At 36.1% G+C, this 16,451-nt stretch overlaps 1 protein-coding gene across 1 annotated transcript in view; it reads right to left on the bottom strand.

Moving 5' to 3' along the window:
- Scn7a (sodium voltage-gated channel alpha subunit 7) overlaps positions 1 to 14,328 on the bottom strand; it is an 82,241-nt gene extending 67,913 nt beyond the window's left edge. The window contains exon 1 of the mRNA XM_071619115.1: positions 14,040 to 14,328. The gene's annotated coding sequence lies outside the window, so the exon portion shown is untranslated. The remainder of the gene's footprint in view (positions 1 to 14,039) is intronic.
- Positions 14,329 to 16,451: the final 2,123 nt, after the last annotated feature.

The following is a 16,451-nucleotide window of genomic DNA, read 5'->3' as shown; positions in this document are numbered from 1 at the left end:
CAGTGGCAGTGCCCAAGTGCTGCATATTTGGCAGTTTGAGGCTGAGTTATTATTAATGTCTCAGCCATTTGAAAATGACTGTGGTCTTGGCTATTAGTCTTAAACTTAATTCTCTCTTGAATTTAAGACTATTCAAAGTTGGCTTTTAATCTACCATATGGTTTTATTTTCCCATGCTGATTTTGTTATTGTCATTAAGCATAACTTGAACTATCAGTATATATAATATAGAATCTACAAAAACATTAAGTGTTTTGTCTAAATTATAGTGGAAAATAGAGGTATTTAATAACGGATGCAAGAAAGTTTGTGGAAAATGCTCCCCCCTTAACCCCAAGAATTTTACAGTTAGGGTGGGCATTCCCTTTCTGTCAGTTATTTTAAAACAATTTTAGTCACTACCAGTGGCATTCTCTCTCTTCCTAACTTCAATTTCCATAAAGGGTTTGGATCATGATGTAAAGTACAAATGGATTTGGTTTTGCTTTTCTTCTATTGCTTTTTGAAATTTGAGCATTCTCTGCCTTCTGGTTATGCTGACGGTGAGAGTTTTGTGCAGCTTTATTTGCTTTATTTTTTGTACTCCATTGTTTGGGGAGCATATATAGGAGGATTTATAATTGGGTAATCCCTATTAACCCTGGCTCCATATACTTTTCTTATCCAGGTAAATGCTAGGTGACTCTATTACCCAAATGAAAAATGAAATTTAAATTAAAAAAAATAAACTATAAAACTTATAAAAGAAAGCATAAGGGCTGGATGTGGCTCAAGCGGTAGCACGCTCACCTGGCATGCGCCGGGCGCTGGGTTCAATCCTCAGCACCACATAAAAATAATATAAAGATGTTGTGTCCACCGAAAAATAAAAAATAAATATTAAAAAAATTATCTCTCTCTTTCTCTCTCTCTTTAAAAAAAGCATAAGTAAACTTATGAATAATAATTCAAGATGAAAGTATTAGTTGAATAACAGAAAGTGCTGCTGAGGCCATATTCTAGAGATATTCTAGATATTCTGGCAAATTGGTATAAAAGTTCCAGAAGAAAATCTGGCACTAACTCTTTAGATTGAAATGTGTAGACTTTTCCCTAGTAAGCTGAGTAAAAGGTACTTACCACTTAGGTAAACATGTCAAGCAATTTATATGGACAAGATGTTTCATGGTAGTGTAATTTTAATAAGAGAAGAAGTCAACATGTACATCTGGTGTAATCATTAAAAAATGTATGGTATATCCTTATTAATGACTACTATTAATTTTTTATGCATCTGTAGCCACATCAATTTTTAAGGTGTATGCATATAGAAGTATTTAAAAATAGGAACAGGTCTTAACTAGAAAATGATGTGCTTCCTAATATCCTTATATTAAAAAAACCCCTAATAGTTAATTCCTAATTCTGTCTATCTATTTATCTATGTCATGAGTAATGATAGTCTATCACATATGGCTTATATGACTGACTATAATTCATATAGAGAATTTAATTATTGGAGAAATACTCATTTAGTGATCTATCTTATTATTAAAACATTAAGATATCCTAGTTGTTATCCTATAGTTTTGTTACCATTGGGGGAAAACAGGAACAAGGGATCTCTCCTTATTATATATTACAATTGCATGAATATTTAAAACTGTTTCAGTAAATGTCAATAATTATAAAAATGCATGATTAGAGGGATGCACAGATGGAGAGAGATATGATAAATTATCTAAAAATGGTAGCTGAAGATACTAATTATTGATTGCAGAGTCCTATCAAAAATTTTTATATTTTTATATGTTTGAAGTATCTTATGATAAATATTTGTGAAAAAAATGTTTAGTTCTGGAGCTAGATTTTCTAGATTTAAATGTGGTACTTTCTTTGACTTTAGTCCTTAAACTCAATTTTCTCAACTATAGAATGGAATAGATAAGAATAACTACCTCTTAGAGTAATACAATTATGAATGAGTTAAGAAATATATAGCCAGCCATATGGCGGCCTGTACTTGTAATCCCAGAAGCTCAGTAGGCTGAGACAGGAGGATCATAAGTTCAAAGTCAGCCTCAGCAATTTAGTGAGGCCCTAAGCAACTTAGCAAGACCCTGTCTCACAATACAAAATAACAAAGGGCTAGAGAGGTGACTCAGTGGCTAAGTACCCCCTTGGTTCAGTCCCCAGTATAAAAAACTAAATAAATAAAAGAGCATCTAGAAAAATGCCTAAATATAACTTCAATAAATATTAGTTATCATTGTTCTTTATACTTTAAAGCACTAAAGCTTAACCATCTTTTAAATTGAAATAATTATATAATTTATTGGAATTTACACAAGGAATGTGGAGAATACAATTTATTTTTTTTACTCATAGCTCAAAGTAATAACAAGAATCTGTTATAATGATCATATATAATACTGTGGCTTTCTTAAATAGGTTTTAAAATTCCAAGTTCTTTATGTATTTTTTTTACATTTTCTTCTGCTTTATTTGTATCTCTCTTCATCAGACTTTTAGATTTCATTTTTATTACTTTCAAGTTGTTTGCTTGTATTTCCTCTTCTAACAATTGTCTACAACTATGTTTAAGCACCTTAATAATAGGCTTTGAGTGGCAACCCAACATGTCCAACGGAAAAAATCCACCATGCTACAAAAGTCTTAAATATCTAGAAGCCTCCTTGCTCCTATCCTTTGCCCTACTCAATGTGTCATTCATTTTTCTCTTGTCCTGAGACCCAGCTTGAACAGTTGATATTGGTGGATGATGACTCCTGGGAATTGAAAGTATAGCATACTTCTCAGTAGATTCCCAGAGTCTAGTCAGGTTTATAAGGATCTGGTGTTTGTTTGTTTGTTTTATTTTTTGTTTGTTTGTTTGTTTGTTTTCAGATTAATACAAGACATATCACAATTTTACTTAATGACTTCCACTCCCAAGGGAAAGAGCTATTTCTATGTGTGAAGACCAAAAGGCAGCCAGCTGAACAGACCTAACATCTGGTAGGAAATGGTCATGTAATTCTGTGCAAACACAAGCTCCAATCTCAAAACTTGCCTCCTCTGTTGCATAACTGGTTGATACTCTTGGGATTATTCTTGTATTTGCATCTCTTCAGCATGCTATCACTTCATTACAACTTTTTATTACCCCGAGACCATTTTATTTTCCATTTTAAATGACTTTTCATTTATGTAGCTTTGGAGTCTCTTAGTGCAAATTTTGGCCAAGATTCCTAAATATATCTGCCTGAGGTAAGATAAACCTACTCTGGATCCCTGTTCTGTGATTTTGCTGGCTCCAGCTTTCCAGATTGCTTAACTCTGTCTTCGTTACTTCCCTCATTCTAATTCCTCTCAGATTCCTTGGAAAATGCTGGAATATGCTTGCTCTCTTTTGAAAAATGTTGTATAAACAAGTAAGTCTCTCTATAATATAATCATATTCACTACTTTTAAAATTTTTATTTTTATTTCATATATATTAAAGTGAACTCCAATTTTTCTTTAAATGACGGTTCCTGCAATTTGATATGTCCCTATCTTGCAATAAGTTTATCCATGGTGTAATCATTTTTTATGTATTTTTAAATTATTGATTGACACATACTATTTACACATATATATGATGTAAAATGTGAAATTTTGATTCAGTCTGTACTGGGTGTTATTTTTTTGACATTCATTTGTGGAACATACACTTATTAAGTGCTAAGCATGATATTAGACAATAATGCTCTAAGTATTAATGAAATAAAATGACTAAATTTAAGAATAATCTGAAACAGATTTGTGAATAAATTAGAATGAAGTTTCAACCTTAATTCATTTCTGAAAATGATTACATCTTCACGAGGAGCAGAGACTGAAATTAAAATCATCCAAACCCTGGTGGATTCTACAGATTGTCATTGTCCAATAGTTCAAGAATAATCAATTAATGTCTATCTTCTTCTGGATGGGAGCAAACATATTAAGCTTTAGGATGACACAGTCAGTGGACATAATAGGATTAAAAGAACACAAACTGTGCCAGATAACCAAACCAAATCCTCCTACCTGCATCTGATTCCAATTTACAAGTGCAATGAGTGTAACAAGAGCTTAGTGGCAGCTAAAATGCCAGGAAGGGGTGCAGATTAGTGGTGAAAAGATCCTCTCAAGGGCCTCCTGCCCCAATAAGAAATGCCAGCAGAAAGGGAGTTTACCAAAAATACAAAGCAAAGCTTGTTCAGCCTTAAATGTTCCCACTTGAATTTTCCAAGACAAAAAAGGTCTTTGGTTCCTTACCAGTCACCCAGAGAAAAATGATCCAACCCAATATTCTAAAACACTCAGTTTCCCCAATTTACCCAGATGTTCTCAACACACCCACTGCTTTGTGAACTCATCCTCTAGGATTTCTGAATTATCCCTTGTTACTCCACTAAAATGAGCAAGTTGTGAAGGAGCCAGTATTGTCTTAGAATTCTATGTGTAGTGGACCCAGTCTATTACATCCTTGACCAAAAATTCCTGGCTAGTGGCCATATTAGGGATCAACAAGTGAAAGAAAAGTGCCCTCTGTCACTTCCCAGAGGAATACAAAGGAGGCTCTTTCATGGGATTAGAATCTAAATTTTGCTCTTGATCTTGAAGTACTTAATATAACTAGTCATCCTGAGATGGAAGACCTGAATTCTATTTCTATTTTAAAAATTTCAGAGCTTTTAGTGTCTCTGAAACTTTGGGGAAACTGTCAGAACCAGCTGACCTCCCTTAATGTCCACTTCATCTGTGAGTACACTGCTAGATTTCCTTGAACCTCTATTATTTCTTAGCTTCTCAGCAATGGAGTTAAGCTCATAGATCCATAAATTGTATCCTAAATCCGTGACCAACAAAAGAGTTTTGAAACAGTTGTCATGTAAATCCAAACAAAGAAGGCTAATACCTAGTTTGGCTCTGTGATAGCTTAGATGGACATAAAAATTCACCAAGGTACTAGACCTTGGGAAGAAGACTAGATGTGTTTGTGTCAAATCTGTAGCTCATGAATTCTGAAGCCCTTGAGAAGACAAAAAGGCTAAATGATGACGTAGTCTTATCAACACCTGTCTATACCTTTGTACTGAGAGCTGTAGAGAGAGAGAGAGAAAATTCTCTCTGTATAGGTGGTATAGATCATACTAGCTTTTGTCTGTACATTAGAAATCTCCTGAGGCTTATATTGAAAACCTAGGAGCCCATGGTCCAACCCAGACAACTTCAGAATATCTTAGGTTACAGTTCCTTGAGATGATTCTGATGAAGGCTGCCAGGCTGAAGAACCCCAACCTAGAGCTAGGCATGGTAGCACATATTTGTAATCCCAGCAGCTAAAGAGGCTGAGGCAGGAGGACCACAAATTTAAAGCTAGCCCCAGTAATTTAGCTGGGCTCTAAATAACACAGGGAGACTATGTCTCAAAAGAGTAAAAAGGGCTGGAAATTTGACTCATTGGTTGAGTGCCCCTGGGTTCAATTTCTGGTGCCATATAAAGAACCCCCGACTCTACTGGCTGATAATTACACTTCATCCAACTACCTTTACGAAGCAATAAGACACCTCTGTACATTTTTTTTTCTTCTCATTTGATATCCTGAGTATGAGGATAAATGAAACAACAGCAAAAAAAAAAAAAAATACGATAGTGGATCTATATAGGATAATATGCCAAATAGAACACATAAATCAGAGTTGCTGAGGTAAACACCTGCCTAACAATATTCCATAATAGAAGATCCCTTTTCTTTTCGTCTCTTTGGGCACCTAAACTCTTTCCCCTCAGCTCTCCTGTAAAGGGGATGCCAGAAGTCATCTTTCCTGTTCCCACTCCCAATGGCTTCCCCTGTTTCTTAATGTGATTCCTGCCTGTAATTCAGCCAGACTTTGGAGACAGATTCTCCCCATGTAGGATGTGGCCACCCAGCACTCACAGCTTCTTTGTGCCCATTTTTTCCTATCTACGGGAATAGAAACTGTAGCATCTGAAGAATCAATGTACATGCCTTCCCGGAACTGGAAAGAGAAAAGAAAACAAATGCTAGATTAGCTCTGCCAGAGAGAACTGGGAAATTGTGATATATCCTCTGAGTGTGCACCTCTCTCTCTCTCTCTCTCTCTCTCTCTCTCTCTCTCAGAGAGAGAGAGAGAGAGAGAGAGAGAGAGAGAGAGAGTTTATCTATCTAATGAATTTCAAGAAAAATCAGGTTAGCAGACAAGAATGTAAATCATAGAGCAAGGTAAGTTAAGAATAAAGAAAACTGAAACAAAATATTAGGACAGTTGATCCCTAGACTAAGGATAATATCCTAAAATCCAATTTCAAGAGGACATAGAATAGCAAATAAGGAGAAAACAACTTCTCACTTAGTTTTCAAGGTATTTTGAAACAATTGTACACTGCATCAGACATGAACAGTGTACCAAGCCTATTGTACTAATGACATTCAAATAACAACTGTTTTTTTTTTTTTTAAGATAATAGTAAGACCCATGAAATAAGTTAACTTGGGACTAAATGTAGCATTTACGTAAGAGAAAGATATAAAGGAAATGCAATTATTAAATAGAATCTATATTGTTGATACATAGGAATCACACCTTATGACCAATTTGGTCATTTAGTAACCAATTTAAATTGACTATTTTGGGATGGACCTAATTCACTGCAGTTAGTATTATGGCTTGTAATTCACTTTTCCAACATTGCACAATGACTCACAGCTAAATTCTCTGAGGCAAAACCTTTTGCCCTTAAAGCACTCTTGACTAGAATTCCTTTTCCCCACAGGGATTAGATCTCAAATTATATTAATGCAATGCTCTACTTTTTTTCTTTTATGGGAGGCTTCAAAAATATACTCATTGACTTCTAGGAAGCAGAAGCCTGTGAGGAAATATGGCTGAAGATAATGAAATTCTGAAGGGTATGGATAAAATTAACATAATCAATAATTTTAATAGTAAAACTCTATAGAGGGATAATACAGATTCATCTCAATGGATATGACCTTCTGCAGATTGGTCCATGGAGGTAACAGGCACCCTCATACAGTTCACGTAAGAGTGCAATTTGGTGGGTTTCTTCTTCTTAAGGGAAATTTATCAGTACTTTCTTAGCTTCATGTACCCTGATCCAACAATTAAACTGCCTTATGAAAATTTTTTTCAGAACTTGAAGAAGTTATATCTGTAAGTATATTTATTACAACACACTTTTAGCTCAACAGAGAGAAACAAAGTGCACAATATAAAGGGCTAATGCAATTAACACTCAGATGTTGCTATCATAGACTACTAGTCAGTAATAAAGAGGAGACATAGATACATCTGTGCTCATACGGAAAGACTTGCCAAACCAATTATTAAGTGAAAAATATAAAGTTGAGAACAAACTGTATCACTTGTTTCTGGGTAAATTTTAAAAACTATTTAATTTATTTTTTTGTTAGGGGTGCTTTACCATTTGCAGTCCTTTTTATTTATTTATTTTAATTTTGAGACAGGGGCTCAGTAAGTTGCTGAGGACCTTGCTAAATTGCTGAGGTTGGACTTGAATTTGTGGTGTTCCTGTCTCAATCTCCCAAGTTGCTGGGATTACAGGCATGCACCACCATTTTGGGCAAAACTATTTATTTTTAAATTGACAATATTGAATGCTTTTATTGTGTACAACATGATGTTTTAAAATATATATACACTGCAGAACTAGTAACAAATGCATTAACTCAAATAGCTATTTTTGTGGTGATAGCATGTAATATCCACACTCTTTTACTTTTTTCAAGAAGTCAAGTCATTAACTATAGTCAGCTTATTGTCCAGTAGACGTCTTGAAATTTATTCCTGTCTAACTGCAGTACTTTGTGCCTAATATTTTCTGCTCTTGAAGTAAATAAACTATTATATTTTTGGAAAGAGACTAAACAGTTGTAGGGAATTCTGCTGCTTCCCAGTTAACATTTCCATATTGCTTGGACACAACTCAAAATGCAAGTGTATTTTCAAAGTCTAGAAATGAAAAGTTTGCACCCTGAATTTTTGAGGAAAAAAGACAGTTTTACTTAAATGGCACTGATTCACTTGGGATTTTGCATCCGTATGAACAAGTATTCTTTAAATTTCCCCTCATCTTCTATCAGCTTGGCTTTCTGCTTTTGGAAAGCATTAGTTTTCCACTTGAATTGGTTACTTCCACTCTGGCTTTGACTATCTAATACCAAGTGTTTTACTTGTCCTAGGTAGACAGATTATCTAGCCTGAATTAGATGACTTTACCATTTTGTCCCTGGATCTAGAATCTGCCTGCAGCTATGTCTGGGTCTCAGGTCAAAACATTTTGGCTGCAGGTCTTATTCTTCAATTAATGATTAGAATCCACTCATTTTGAACTCAACTCCTTCACTCTGAAAATTTCAGCCAACTCATTCCTAGAATATGTTATTTTGAGGAATAAAATTGGAAATAATCAACCTTCTCAAAAACAAGTATAAATTATCAGCTCTAAAATTTGTATTTGCCCTTTAGTTGATAAATAGCAATTATATATATTTATGAGGTACAGTGTTACATTTGATATATGCATACTTCGTAAAATAACTGAATCAAACTGATTAATATATTATTTCTTTGTGTGAAAATACTTAAAACATATTGTTTTAGCAATTCTGAAACATACACTACATTATTGTTAACTATAGTTCTCATGCTGTCCAAATCAGTAAAATATTCCTCCTGCCTAACTGAAACTGTACATTTTGATTACATCATTTCCTCTTTCCCAATCCATTTCCCCACCCCATCTTCTGGGCACCACCATTCTATTCCTAACTATGAGTTTAACTATTTTAGATTATACTTATAAATGAGATCATGTAGCACAGTAGGCCCTCTGTTGCCATTGGGTTTGCAACTGTAGATTCAACTAACAATGGATCAAAACCATTTAGATCATAGACATAAATGCTAATAAGACTTAGCAAATATTGACAGAGTTAAGTGAAATATGCTGGATGAGGATCATACCCCAGATCTCAGCAATTGAGGTCTCAGTGCCCTAGAAAACAACATCAGCTTTGTAGATTTTTACTTTGTAGACTTTTACTTTGAACTGTGTGCCATCCTGACAGTAGAACAGCTGTTTACCAATGTCCTTGCTTTGTATTGATTAAATAAAGAAACTATTTCACAGTCTTTAAAAAAAAAATTTTTTTGGAGAAAACCTGCATCTATATTGAGCATGAACAGACAATTTCTTATCATTATTTCCTAAACAATACAATGTGACAGCTATTTACACACATTTACATTGTATTAAGTATTATAAGTAATTTTAGAGATGATTTAAAATATATGGGAGGATATACATAAATCATATGCAAATAGTACATCTTTTTATATAAGACTTGAGAATCTGCAGATTTTGGCATCCACAGGGGATCCAAGAACCCACTGCCTAAATACCAAGGAGTAGCTACATTTTTTTCTATGCCTGACAAATTTCATTTAGCATAAAGTCATCTATGTTGTTCATTTATGTTGTCAAAAATAGTATATGTTAAAAAGAATGGATATTCATATGTTTAGGATATATCTGTACTACCATGTTTATTATAGCATTATTTATAATAGCCAACATATGGAAGGAACACAAATGTCCATCAAGGACGAATGCATAAAGAAAATGTGATATACGTATACAATGGCATACTACCCAGTCTTAAAGAAGAACAAAAGTCTGTCATGTGCATTGCCATTTTGTTTTTAACAATATCAATCCAGAATTTCCTCTGGATTAAAAAAACAACAACAACAACAACAAGGGAAATAGTTCAATAAACAAATGAGTACCAGTAAAAATTCAAAGGTGCAAGTCCCATCTTTTCCCAAATACAAAAATTGCCTTTGGAAGACTGAATCCCCCTGCCCCAAAGCTTCATAAATTTAGATTCTAATGAAGCTTTATTAAAATAACCAGGAGCTGAGGTCTTTGCTGATGTCTCTTTTCCAGGGAGGAGGACTGCAGTCACACACATTCCAATTCCAATGGGCATTGTCAACGTTCACTAGAAGACTAGACATAAGACAAACTCCTGAGAACAGTACCTGATCTCAAATTCAATTACGAAATAGAGTCCAGGGAAAGCTCAGTGGAAGTTTGAGGGTTTGGAGACACAGCATAGGTAAAGTCTCTGTGGAGGATGAGTCTCCCCAGGGTGAACTCTGATGACTAGGCAGACAAAGGAGGCAGGGAAGAGTTCCAGGAACAAGAAGGAAAGCTGCTCTGGTTTAAAACATGTTCATTTAAACTTCCCTATGAAAGCAGCATGGTTCCGTAGAAGGATCATCTACTTCTACAGATGTGAGGAAAATGTCCATTTTGTGCTTGTCCAGTCTACCAAATCAAGCATGTTGGGAACAAGCCAGAACCTTTTCGGAACCATTCCTATGGCCCTACTCAGTCAGACCCTTGACCAGAAGAATCTGGCCAGAGGCCATTTAAGAGCTCAAAAGGGAGGAATGTACTCTTGTCTTTGCTAGAGTAATACAAAGGAGATCCTGTTATGAATGCAACTTGTTTTCTCACTAGGAACCCGAAGACCTTTTGGTCTACAGTTTTAGATGCCACTGGATCTACGAAATTCTTTTTTGTTTGTTTGTTCCTTTAAATTCCAGAATTGGCACATTTACTAGAACCCTAGAGGCCTGTTGGAACTATATACCTCTGCTCCTGATAAATATGAAATAGTCTGATTTTCTCATCTCCCCTACCCACAAAAGCTACTCTAGATTTTCAAATGTGGAAGCAAACATAATATAGGTTCATGTCCTTTTCAAATAGGAGAGCAATTAGAGAGGAGTTTTGAAATGTACTGAGGTAAGCATGAGTTAGTTTTTATTTCATTATAAGTTCAACAACAACAATATATATATATATATATATATATATATATATATATATATATATATATATATATATATTCTAATATATCCACTATATATCTAATATATATATATATCCTTCCCTAGGGCTCAAGGGCCTAGGGGAGAAAGTAAATTTGGATGAGAGCCAAAGTTCTAGCTTGTAATCAGGTGCTTAGACCATGAAGGCTCTGGAAGAACTTGGAGAGTAAGAGACTGGTGGACTAGAAGGCTCACCCTAACATTTAAAGCAGAAGGGATGGAATATTTCACTGAGCACAGTATATTCAACCAGGGACTATGGCCCCTAGACCCCTATCATCTGAGGTTCTAGTTTAAAATCTGATATACTATCCTAATCCTAATCTCAGAAATTCAATTTACAATTTTCTTTCTGGGACCCTCCCTTCAGCTTTTCTACCAAGGTCTTTGAGCTGTCCACAGAGTTAGCTATTCTCAGCCAGCTTCAGGTTGAGTCAGTTAAGTTAGAAATACTTTGAAGACAATAGGGTTATCTATTTTCTAGGATATAAGGTTGGAGTACAGCAAAATGGAGACTGGTTTATAAAAGAAAGCATTTTAAACAAATGTATGGAAACCAGGATCTTAAATGAGTCAAGAGATGTGTCCCAAATAAAAAATATCTCCACAAACGCACAGATGAAAACATTCCCTCAAAGGTTCACTCTTTCTGTGTAGCAGAGATGAGACCTCAAAGCCCAAGCTAACACAAAAGTAGAGAACCAAGTCAGGGAAAAATGAGATCTGTTTCTACGATTGAGTCACATATGATGACAGGTAACAGTGCACTCCTGGTAGCCAGTGGCAGTAGGTAGGTTTACAAATGTCCTTCTCAACTGACCAATACTGAGAGTGGCTATCAGAAATAATTAGAATCAGATTCTAATTATTCTATTTCAAAAATTATTCTATTTAAAAAAAATAGAATCAGATTCGCAGAAATTAAGAAAGTCTATATTACACTAATCCTTGCATCATAAGCTTTCAAGAGTCTCAGGTGGTAGGTAGAGAGTTGCAGATCTGTCTCTGAGTACCCTGGTTGCAGTACACATGCCATGTATGAGGTGTATCTGGATGCTTCTTCCCTAAATAGGAGATTGAACAAAATACCATTGTTTTAATTTCTAGTATGCTTAGATTTGCAATCATCCTAGTTAGGTAAAATCGTAAGCATGTGTATAAACTATCCTACCAAATTCTTTACTACAAAACATTTTGGGAACAGAATGACCAGTTTCTAACAATTTCATTCTTCCAGGTCTACAATGGAGACTAATATGTAGCAATAGGTTTAGGGGTCTGAACTTTTCCTCTGGGACCAGTTAGCCCCTTTACCAGAGCCTGTGTCCAATTTCAGATCTTTCTACTATCACTTAAACATATCCACGGAGGAAAAGGGGGCTCATAATACCTCTTACTTGAGTGCAAAATTTTATTGAGTTCTACAGTCAAGAGTATTTATGCCTAAACACTGATTTATTAATTTATGGACCAAATAAAGATAGCAATATCCAATATACTTGATGATTTCATTCCTAGGAAGCAACATCACATACTTAAAATATAATTTTAAATTAAAAAGAGGATGAGAGTAAAGCATATTTATAGAATATTTAAAGGTATATAAGGATAAGAGCCTAACCAAAGCACACTCTTTTGCAAGAAAAAAAGGCTTACAGTTTGGAAGATGCTTATAACTGTACAAGTGGCAAGTGACAGTTATGAGTTTCACTTCCTCTAGTCATTCAAGAGAGGGCAATTGAAAAACCTTTTCTTTTCATATTGTACTAGACTTTGAGAACTGGAATGAAGTTGATAAAAAAACATAAAATAGTTCCCTATATAAGCGACAGTTATACAAAATTTTACTTTCATAAAACTCTTCATGTAATTGCTGTCAATTAGTTCTTAGCAGAACTTTTTGATGTGTCATTTATAAATCAGGAAAATAAACCTTAATCAAGTTCAGTAATTTGCTTCTTTTGTACAAATATGGAGATCAAGTTTTATAATTCTAAATCCCAAAGATTTTCTCATTGAATTTACAGTTCTATTGTTAATTAGACAACTTCATCAAATTACTCCTTGTAGGTAATATCTTTCTTACCTGTAAAGGCAGCAGCTGGATTATTGTATTTTAATCAGGGCTAGTCTTAGCAGGTACAGGGCCTGTAGCTCTATTTATTAGAGGGCCCAGTTTCCTTCTAAGTTTACCACAAACCGTTCTCTTGAATGATTTCTTGGGTGAGAGGAAATCCTTTTGTGTTCCACAAAAAGGAACACCCAAATTTCCTCCTATTTCAAAATATTTTCCTGGCCAGTATCCAAACTTCAGTCCAATATTTCCAGGAATGAAAGTGGTCCATCAGTGGATAATTCCACATGGATTCAGCATCTATTCTGCTTTGTCCAGTGTCCCAAGTGCTGGAGGTAACCCATAACCAGAGTCACTTCTGGTTACAGTGTACATCAACTCTCTTCCCACAAAAAGCAAAACCTCCAGAAGGTATGCATCTTCCTGATGTAAGCAGTGCAAAAGCGAAGAAACAAACACAACACAAACCAAAAACATGCTGTTGAACACAACAAAACCAAAATGCCCAGTTGTTCAAGCATTTTCAATCACATTTATACCTCTATTTTTATACTGATGTTTTTGTTTTTTGGGTTTTTTTCTGTGGAAAATACCAATCTTGAACTTACTAAGATACATAGAATAAGGAGACTGGATTCCTTAGAAGTATCTCATTCCATTTCTACTATCATGGTGTCATGTAATATAAAAGCCATTGCCATAGAAGGTTTCTAGAAATTGTACACTAACAGTGCCTTGGTTTCAGAAGCTTACCTGTTGGGAAGAGATAACTAACCACACATACAGTGCAGAGCAAACACCCACAGACCACTAGTGCTCTTGGAGTCCCTGGCTCTCTTAATTCATGGCCAAAATCTTGATCCCAGTTCTGTTGGAGACCCCACGCATTGTATGGAGTGGGCAGCCAGGTGGGTGGGAAAATCTGGCAGCAGATACAGCTATCACCATCTTCAGACTGGACACCATAGCAAGAAAAATCACTTACTTGCAACCCAGTGACAGGTCTCCACCAGCACCCGTGGGAACCCTGTGAAGCAAGGTTCCCTGGAGGTCTTTCCTTCTCTTGGGTTTGTGTCTTCACCAATCTCTGGTTTCCTCAGCTCTGGTTGCTTAGGAGGTGTTGCTAGCCTGGCGTCTGTCCTCACTAGCTGCTGCCCCTCGGGCCAGGATGGCTCAGCAGTAAACCGGCCCCATTGAATTGCTAGCTAGAAACCAAATCAACCTGGGCGGCTCCCCAGCCACTGATCCAGAGACCCCTCCTGCCCAGATGCCCAGTGGAGCCGCGCCTGCCTGCAGCTGCTTGGAAGCTGTTTTTGTCTCCTTCCCACTCCTCCTCCCCTCTCTCCGCCACGCCACTCTCTCCCCCGCCCTCATCCCCAGGCCAGTGCGCGACTTCAGAATCCAGATCGGGCGTGGGCGGGGTGATATTGACAGAGATTGGCTGCAGAGGCAATAGCAGCAGCAGCTGTGGCGTTTTCGCCAGCTGCTGGGAAGGGAGGTAGCAGAGGAGAGAGGACTGGGGATAAGAGAGGGAGGGGGGCGACAACTTGCAGGGCATGATGGAATGGAGTGGCTGGAGAAAAGTCAGAGAGAGGAGAGGAAGAGCAGGACATAGCTCAATTTTGTGTTTGGTGGGGAAAGGGGGAGGGAGAGGAGTAGGAGAGGAAGAGAGAAACTCAGGTTCATTTCTTCTAGTTGCTTTCCTCTCGCCTTGCCTAGCTGTCCAGATAGAGCCTGCAAGGGTAATTATCTCTCAGCTTCCCAATCTGCATATCTGGAGTCTATGATGTTGCTGTTGTGTGTATGTGTAGTGTAGCTGTTTGGGAAAGAGTTGCTGAAAACTACTATAATTTTCTTGCTGTATATGTCTTTCCTCATCTGGTGATTTGGAACAGGAGGTACAGATGAAAAATAACTCATAGTGGAGAACACTCAGTTGCTACAGTGAAGTTTGGAGGTAAAGGGAAGAAGTGTGTGTTGGGCTTTATTTCCCAAAGGGAGTTTGGAAAATTTTGCCACACCATAGAACAATCATTTTATAACCCTATCTTGTCCAGATATCACATCATTTTCTACAAAAATATATCAGTGTAGATTTCTGAATAAGCGCATTTAATCCCAATTTAACCCCATAACATGATCATGTCTTAGGTGTGGCAATAATTATTTTGTAGTGTCAAACAATCACTGATTTCTTTTACATAGATAATGTATGCATTGCCAGCATATCTTTACTTTACTGAAGTGAAAATGTACATTTCCAGTGCATGAAACTTTCTCTTAAAGCAACCTAACTTTCATTTACGCAGTAAAATTCTATGCATCTTTTAGTGTATTCAAACATAGCATAAACTTAACAATAGTTGGCTATCTCAAAACTTAAAATATTTGAAATAAATAAAAAGTATTGCTTTTTACAATGTGCAGTGAACAGGCAACCAATTGCAAGATTTGTAAACCAGTATTATGAAAATGAGGCAAATAAAGGAAATCCAGTGGTATTGAATGTATGTTCTAAGCTGCACAAACTTTTTGTTGTTCTGGAATGAATATTTTGTCAACACTGTCAGATAATATTACTGCACCTGAAGTAGTTTTACAATGATGAAGCTCTTAATAGTGAGCTGCGGAGCTTCCCCCTTTGAAATATGTGCTCCAGTTTTATCATCTTTTTCTTTTGATAACAATCATCTGACTTTATGGACATTCTTATTTATGGATTTTATGGTTCACAGTCGTGCCCTCCACTTGAATTCTTTCTGTCATTCTTAAGAACCTTATGATTCATTCATTTAGATGCAGTAGTGCTTGGGATGAACATCTAACAGTCAAATTTCTGATTTTGTCCGCAATAGATTGTCCTTTTCTTCACACCACCTCCACTCTTAATTCCCACACCCAGACTGTACTTCATCATAGAAAAATTGCTTTGCTTTTCTCCATAGCATTTATCTGATATGCTAAATATCAATTGCTTATCTGTTTATTTTCTTCCATGTTATACTAGAATGCATGCTGCATGAAAGCTGGGAGGTGTTTATTTCCTACTGTATCAAAGTACTTTAAATAGAGGTTGTAATTGAGTAGGTACCTAGTTAATTTTCTAAAGGAACGATCCAAGCATCACTTAATCCACCACATTTTTTTTTTCCTGGAAGAAAGTGGTGATTTGCCACACGGCACATGTAACATGAAAGACATGAGAATTGTTTGCTGTTCTGATTTCATGCTGCTTAATATGCTGCACAAACATACGTTGATGCTGCTATATTATATAGGTATGACAATTTCTAACATGCTCCAGAAACTTCATTCAAAGCACAGACTTACTTGAAAAAGAAATGGTGAAAATAAGGAAGTCCAAACTTGCATGTGAAGAATGCCAGGGGTCTCAGAA

The sequence above is a fragment of the Marmota flaviventris genome, chromosome 11, assembly GCF_047511675.1.
Source record: "Marmota flaviventris isolate mMarFla1 chromosome 11, mMarFla1.hap1, whole genome shotgun sequence".
Taxonomy (NCBI): Eukaryota; Metazoa; Chordata; class Mammalia; order Rodentia; family Sciuridae; genus Marmota; species Marmota flaviventris.
The sequence above is the reverse complement of the archived record's forward strand: the minus strand, read 5'-3'. Positions and strand labels throughout refer to the sequence as shown.